Genomic DNA, 5,700 nt, shown 5'->3' on the forward strand with positions numbered 1-5,700 from the left:
AACATGAACGTAATAGTATCAGAAATTGATTTGAATATACAATGAATAATACAATAGCCTCTGTTACTATATTGCTCTATACTGAAATGAAAAGCTTAACTTACCATCTTGAAATAAAGCTTCATGTCTGTACTGTATGTAGTCAGTTATTTCTCTGAATAAATTATGATGTGTCTATTTTTAATGTCCTGATTGAGAAACATCTTTTTCAGACTCGCCAAGATCGCGCACGTTTACTAGCATTACCGCTTCCATGTAAATGTATGCTAAATTAATAATTAATTTAACCACCGTTTAAATCATTACCTGCTTCAAAATGAATGCTGTTAACGAAATCATTGTTGAAACATTTGCAGTTAGCGCCTACTGTATGAATAAAAACACTATAACAAAATTATATAAACAATGAATAACTGTACAAGGCGAATAAAGGTACATGTGTACACAAAGCATAAATCTTTCTTCAGATTTCAGAATGAGCACTTTGTCATTTGTTATATATATGTTGAGGTCGTGTCCGTCTGGTGTTTATCATGTTCATGATGTTCGCTACTGTAATGAATGTAGCTTTTTAATAAGCAGGGGAAATTCACGACATTAAAAAAATAACCGTTTACATGCCTAGGGTGTTTGAATTGTAAGAATGTACAGAGATACTTCAAATTTAAAAACGCTGACTTGTTAGGTGATGTTTTCTCATTAAATTTGTACGATTTCCTATTAATTCAATGGCATGTATGGGAATAGTGGGGATTACCAATATGGCGGCACGGCGGCTTCACTTTCATGACGTCTTGAGCAATCCAGTTCTCTATTATAGATCAGTGGGTTTACCACATCTTTTGAAAGAAAATGGGGCCCTGGTCCTCCATGCACTATTGATACTGCAATTATTTTCCCTGCCAATAAATACTCATCCTCCCTAACAGCTGCCACAGAAAGTAAAGTGAAATCACACATGACAGTCATAGTAACTGTGTTTGTTACACAGATGGAACTTTTCATTATTACACGGCTCTGTGGAATACTTGATTCTGATTGGTCAATCACAACACCTAGTTGTTTGTTATTCCCCGATAACAACCGGTAGAAACTGTTAACACAGGCTCATCCGGGTAACTGTGCTATATGTACATATATGTATATGTAGCTTAGAATTGCATTTGGTGAGCTAATAAAATATTAAAATATCTAGTTTCTCTGTTATAGTTATTGATTATATTGAACATTTAATTGGACTTCAGTATTAACTGTAATGTAATTTTGTTGGTGTGTTCATCTCCTTGCAAGAATAATTTTTTGTTTTGTACACTGTAATGGATAAGCTAATAAAAATGCAATATTTTAAAACAATTTAATCTCAAATCAATATCTCTTCTGCCTTTTGTGGTAAAAAGCCATCTAATAAGAGGTATGACTGTAATGTATCCCTTAAATGTCTGTTTAGTTTGAACTTCTTAATGGAAGCTTTGTGATCAGCTAAGAAAATATTTTGACAAATCAATATTTTGCATCCAGTTATTTACTTATGTGGGAAGTAACCATGCAATAAGCGGGATAATGTACATCCAGTCGGTTATCATCACAAAATAAAGCCCCTCAGGCTGATACAAAAGCCCTATGCTTGGCGTCAGAGTCCTGAGAAGCCTGTCGGGCCTTATTCTGCAATAACACCCGGCTGGATGTACATTATACCTTACTTAACAGGTACTCCTTTACAAAACATAAACAACTATTCAAATTAAAAACATACCAACTGAATTGTACACCAGGAAGCTGCTATTGGGTGGTCCATTAAAAATGGGACGATTCCGCAGGCAGCTCATCAGTAAAGTGAGAAGTTCCCTTCTTGGTCCACCTGTATCAAGACCCTCTTCCAATGTGCCAGCATCATCAGAGAACTTTACAAACATGGATTTCTGATACACTGAATTTTGAGACGCGTTTAAATCCTCTGACTGCCCTATCCCCCACACTGGATCTCGTTATGTTGAATCTGCTGACACGTTTTCTATCACTGGCAAGGGACATATTTGAAATAATGCCAGGAGCTTTTAAATGGCTCTGTCCCCTAAAGATTGTATAAAGTACATTTTAATCAATGTAATCATTATTTGTATAATTATATTCTCCAATCAACATACTTTTGTAGCTTATTCTATCGGTTGTGGGAGGTCAAGGCAGTGTGCTGTCGTCATCATCAGATCATCATCCTCTTCAGCAATCACAGGCACATACACTTCCATGTGTTCTCTGCAAATAAGAAGAGATCATCATCATCAGCACAAATGTGACAATGTGCAAATTTCATGATATTAGTACATACAGAAAATATTTAACAAATCAAACAAACCTGTAACACCGGTTCTGTTACGCAACATGTTCAGAAATACACCCTAAAAAAAGATGGTTCTTTAAAGGTTATTTACATGTAATAATGCTTCTATTTAGAACCATAGCATCCTGAAGAATCCCTTTATGCTGAAAATGGTTCTTTGTGTTAGAGTTTAGGGCTCTTTATTCTCGCCTTTTTGTTTTTCAAATCTGTAACTGTCAAAGCACCTCGTTATTGATTTTCTGGGGCTCAGTGATCCAACTACACTGACTGTCAACACACTCTCAACAGGTAAATGATTCGATTCTTTAATCAAATTTAACTTTAGTTAAAATAATTTTTTTTTTGTAAAATTTAATTTTAACTTAAATTTTTAGGCTAACCGAGACTTGTCATTTGCACTTATATATTGTTGCTCTTTCGTTAGTTTTGACTGATTTTATTGTCCTCATTTGTAAGTCGCTTTGGATAAAAGCGTCTGCTAAATGACTAAATGTAAATGTAATGTAACTTTAAAATTGTAACTGGTTTCCAAACAAACATGTTCTTTTCTCTTCTTAGTGTTTCTGTCACATGTAAGTGTGAGCAGCTCTGGTGAGCTGACGATACTTTTCTCCTCTTCTCCATTAAGTAAGTAACAGAGACGTTGCATTTATAATCCATATTGTTCGATTTTTTGTAATTATTACTTGGGTTTATGCATAAACATACCCAGTCACAAAAAAAATATTAAAGCTATGCCATGACTTTATATCTCTTTTTTTCTTTTAGGATTGTTAAGGGCTCACATAATGTCCATTTGTTCTTCTTTTGGCCTTTGTCAACATACTTGTTTTTGCATAAACAAATGGAAGAGACAAACTGTAACTCTAAACTCAACTGTGTATTTCAGATGCATCACATCCCACAACCTCATCATCTGCAGAGAGAAACTGCCACTCAATAACACCAAAATGATGGACTTAAAGGCATCATAGAGTATTGTGAAGATATTTCACTGGAACTTGGTCTTCATTACATCTATTTTTTTATTTTGTATTTTACTTCATGTATTTATTCATGTTCAGTGTCAGTTGTCATTTATTAATGTGTTCAGCTAATAACTGTTGTTAAGAGCACTGACATTTTTGCTACAATTTCACGTCAATAAAAAAGTACCTAATTCACACAACATGCTGTTGCTGCTGTTGTTGTTGCTCTTTTAATGTAAAACCCTAACAGAGACTACACTCTAAAAAACGATGGCTCATTACTGATTTTATGCTATGCTTTAACAAATAAACGATACATGAATTTTAGCTAACTAACTTTCAAAGTTTCTGCAAATGAACAAATTTATCCTTGCATACTCTTTTCCAATTTCTGATTTGTAGTCTTTCAGTGTAAAGGGCCTCTGTGTCCCTGGAACATTAAGGACTTCGGAGTCATCTGGGTAGAGAAGTATAGGGTCCTTCCTCCATGTCGTTGTTAAAGTCTTTCTTTTTTTTGCAGCCATCACAAGGAGATCTTTTGCCATTATTTGTGGGTCAGTGAATAAGAGGAGTGTTTGCCCTCATTTTGGTTTTAAGTAACGACTCTGCAGAGACATTAAAACGTAAAAAAAGTATAACTTTAGTGACAGCGCAATTCACAAAGTATCGCTGAATCTATTTGAATATTACACTACACCTGTACTTTCTTCTGCTCATGTTTGCTTCCTCCTTTCTTGCCCAAGGAAAAGTTAATTCTTTCCTTACATTTGTGTTTTCGGTATTCCAAAAACTGGTTTTAAGTGGGTGCAGGTGTTGAGCCCACGCCTGTGCCTTTGAAAGAAACTTTGTCAACTGTGTCAATGTTGTTTACACACTAACTGCTTGATATTTGTTCTATGAACCTTTTTCCACATTTCCAAGTTTCTCAGCAGCTGAAGTCGTCATAGTTGGGTACACTTCCTTATTCCTATGCCCCAAGACACTTTGTGCGAATTATGGATGTAACTTCCGTTAAGCTGTAAACAATCATTGAAAGACTCGCTTTATGAATGCAATTATAAGTTTTTTGTTGTATTTGTTTGTTTTTTAAACTGGGTACAATGAGATGACATTATTCTACTCACCCTTCAACCATCGAACATTAAAATGACATTTAAATGTGTAAAAGCATAAACAAGTTAATTTCAACAGACCATGAATAACCCCAGAAGCGTGATTCTTTCCACAGCAATAACGGACAGCTGAAATATCACTGTAGTAATATATATCTGTATTGTGTAACATACGTTGTCTTAATCAAAAATGTTCATTAACTTCAGCATTGTGTGATACTATTTCAAAGTAATTTCCGTCATTTTGACAGATAATAAATTGTGTTTACCTGTGAAAACAAACAACCCTGGAAAGAGATGTGAGGATTTGAGGAGATAAACGAGAGATTCTTTGTGCATTCCAGTGAACTATTAATGGGATCTATGGTAAATTAAATTGGGAGAACACACCACAAATGTGCAGTATTATGTTGTCCTGTTTCATGCTATTACAGCAGAATGCAAAGGGAAAAAAGAAAATAATCATGAGGAAAAGAATGCAGTGACTGAAAAGAGTTTTTGCCATACATATTCTTGTTATAACATGTCATGTTAAAATACCAAGCGTTACATTATTCTCATGATGTCTGAAAATAAAACATGAAGGGAAATCGACTGCTCATTCAGTCAAACAGACGGATACGCTTCATTTGTAGGGCAACTTTATGAATTGAAATGATTTGTTTCAGTCTTTTTGAATGGAACTGGAAGTGCCACCCATAATTCAAAACGCAGTCAGCTCATCAGGAATAAGGTGGATAGCAGTGAATGGGAGATTAACACAAATATATTTCTTTGCATTCCCATTTGCTCAAATAGCAAAAGAAAAACACCACGACAGTTTTTTCACGATAAAAAAAAGTAGATAAGCTGATAACGGCAGTCAGAAGAGAGAACTGTGTCAAATTAGCGTATTATTGTTAACTAGTTTTTTTTTTGTAATCTAATTCAAAGATAATATAATACAAAGTATAGTGTTGTAAACATTTAAAAATATTAAAGTCTAGAAAAACTATGGAGGATTTCCAATGCTGGTGATCGTTGAAACGATCACAGCGCAAGGCACGTTCTAGCTATGTTATCGCTATGTAGTCTACCTATAATGTTTGTTGACAAGGGCGTTTTTTGTCATGTCTCTTTTAAAACCTCGAAACTTTTTTCTGAATGAAACATGGAACTTTGGAAGCACGTCATATTTTACTCCACAGAAAGGGCAATACATATTTTTATTGAGCTATTTTAAGAGCATCTCCGTACTTTCTACCACTAGCCTGCTGTATTTCCTGTATATCTTGATTGACAG

At 34.7% G+C, this 5,700-nt stretch overlaps 1 pseudogene; it reads right to left on the minus strand.

The window, feature by feature from the left end:
* LOC107661974 (G2/M phase-specific E3 ubiquitin-protein ligase-like) overlaps positions 1-3,923 on the minus strand; it is an 8,218-nt pseudogene extending 4,295 nt beyond the window's left edge.
* Between the last annotated feature and the right edge of the window lie 1,777 nt (positions 3,924-5,700).

Source organism: Sinocyclocheilus anshuiensis, unplaced genomic scaffold (assembly GCF_001515605.1).
Source record: "Sinocyclocheilus anshuiensis isolate Anshui unplaced genomic scaffold, SAMN03320099.WGS_v1.1 scaffold603, whole genome shotgun sequence".
Taxonomy (NCBI): Eukaryota; Metazoa; Chordata; class Actinopteri; order Cypriniformes; family Cyprinidae; genus Sinocyclocheilus; species Sinocyclocheilus anshuiensis.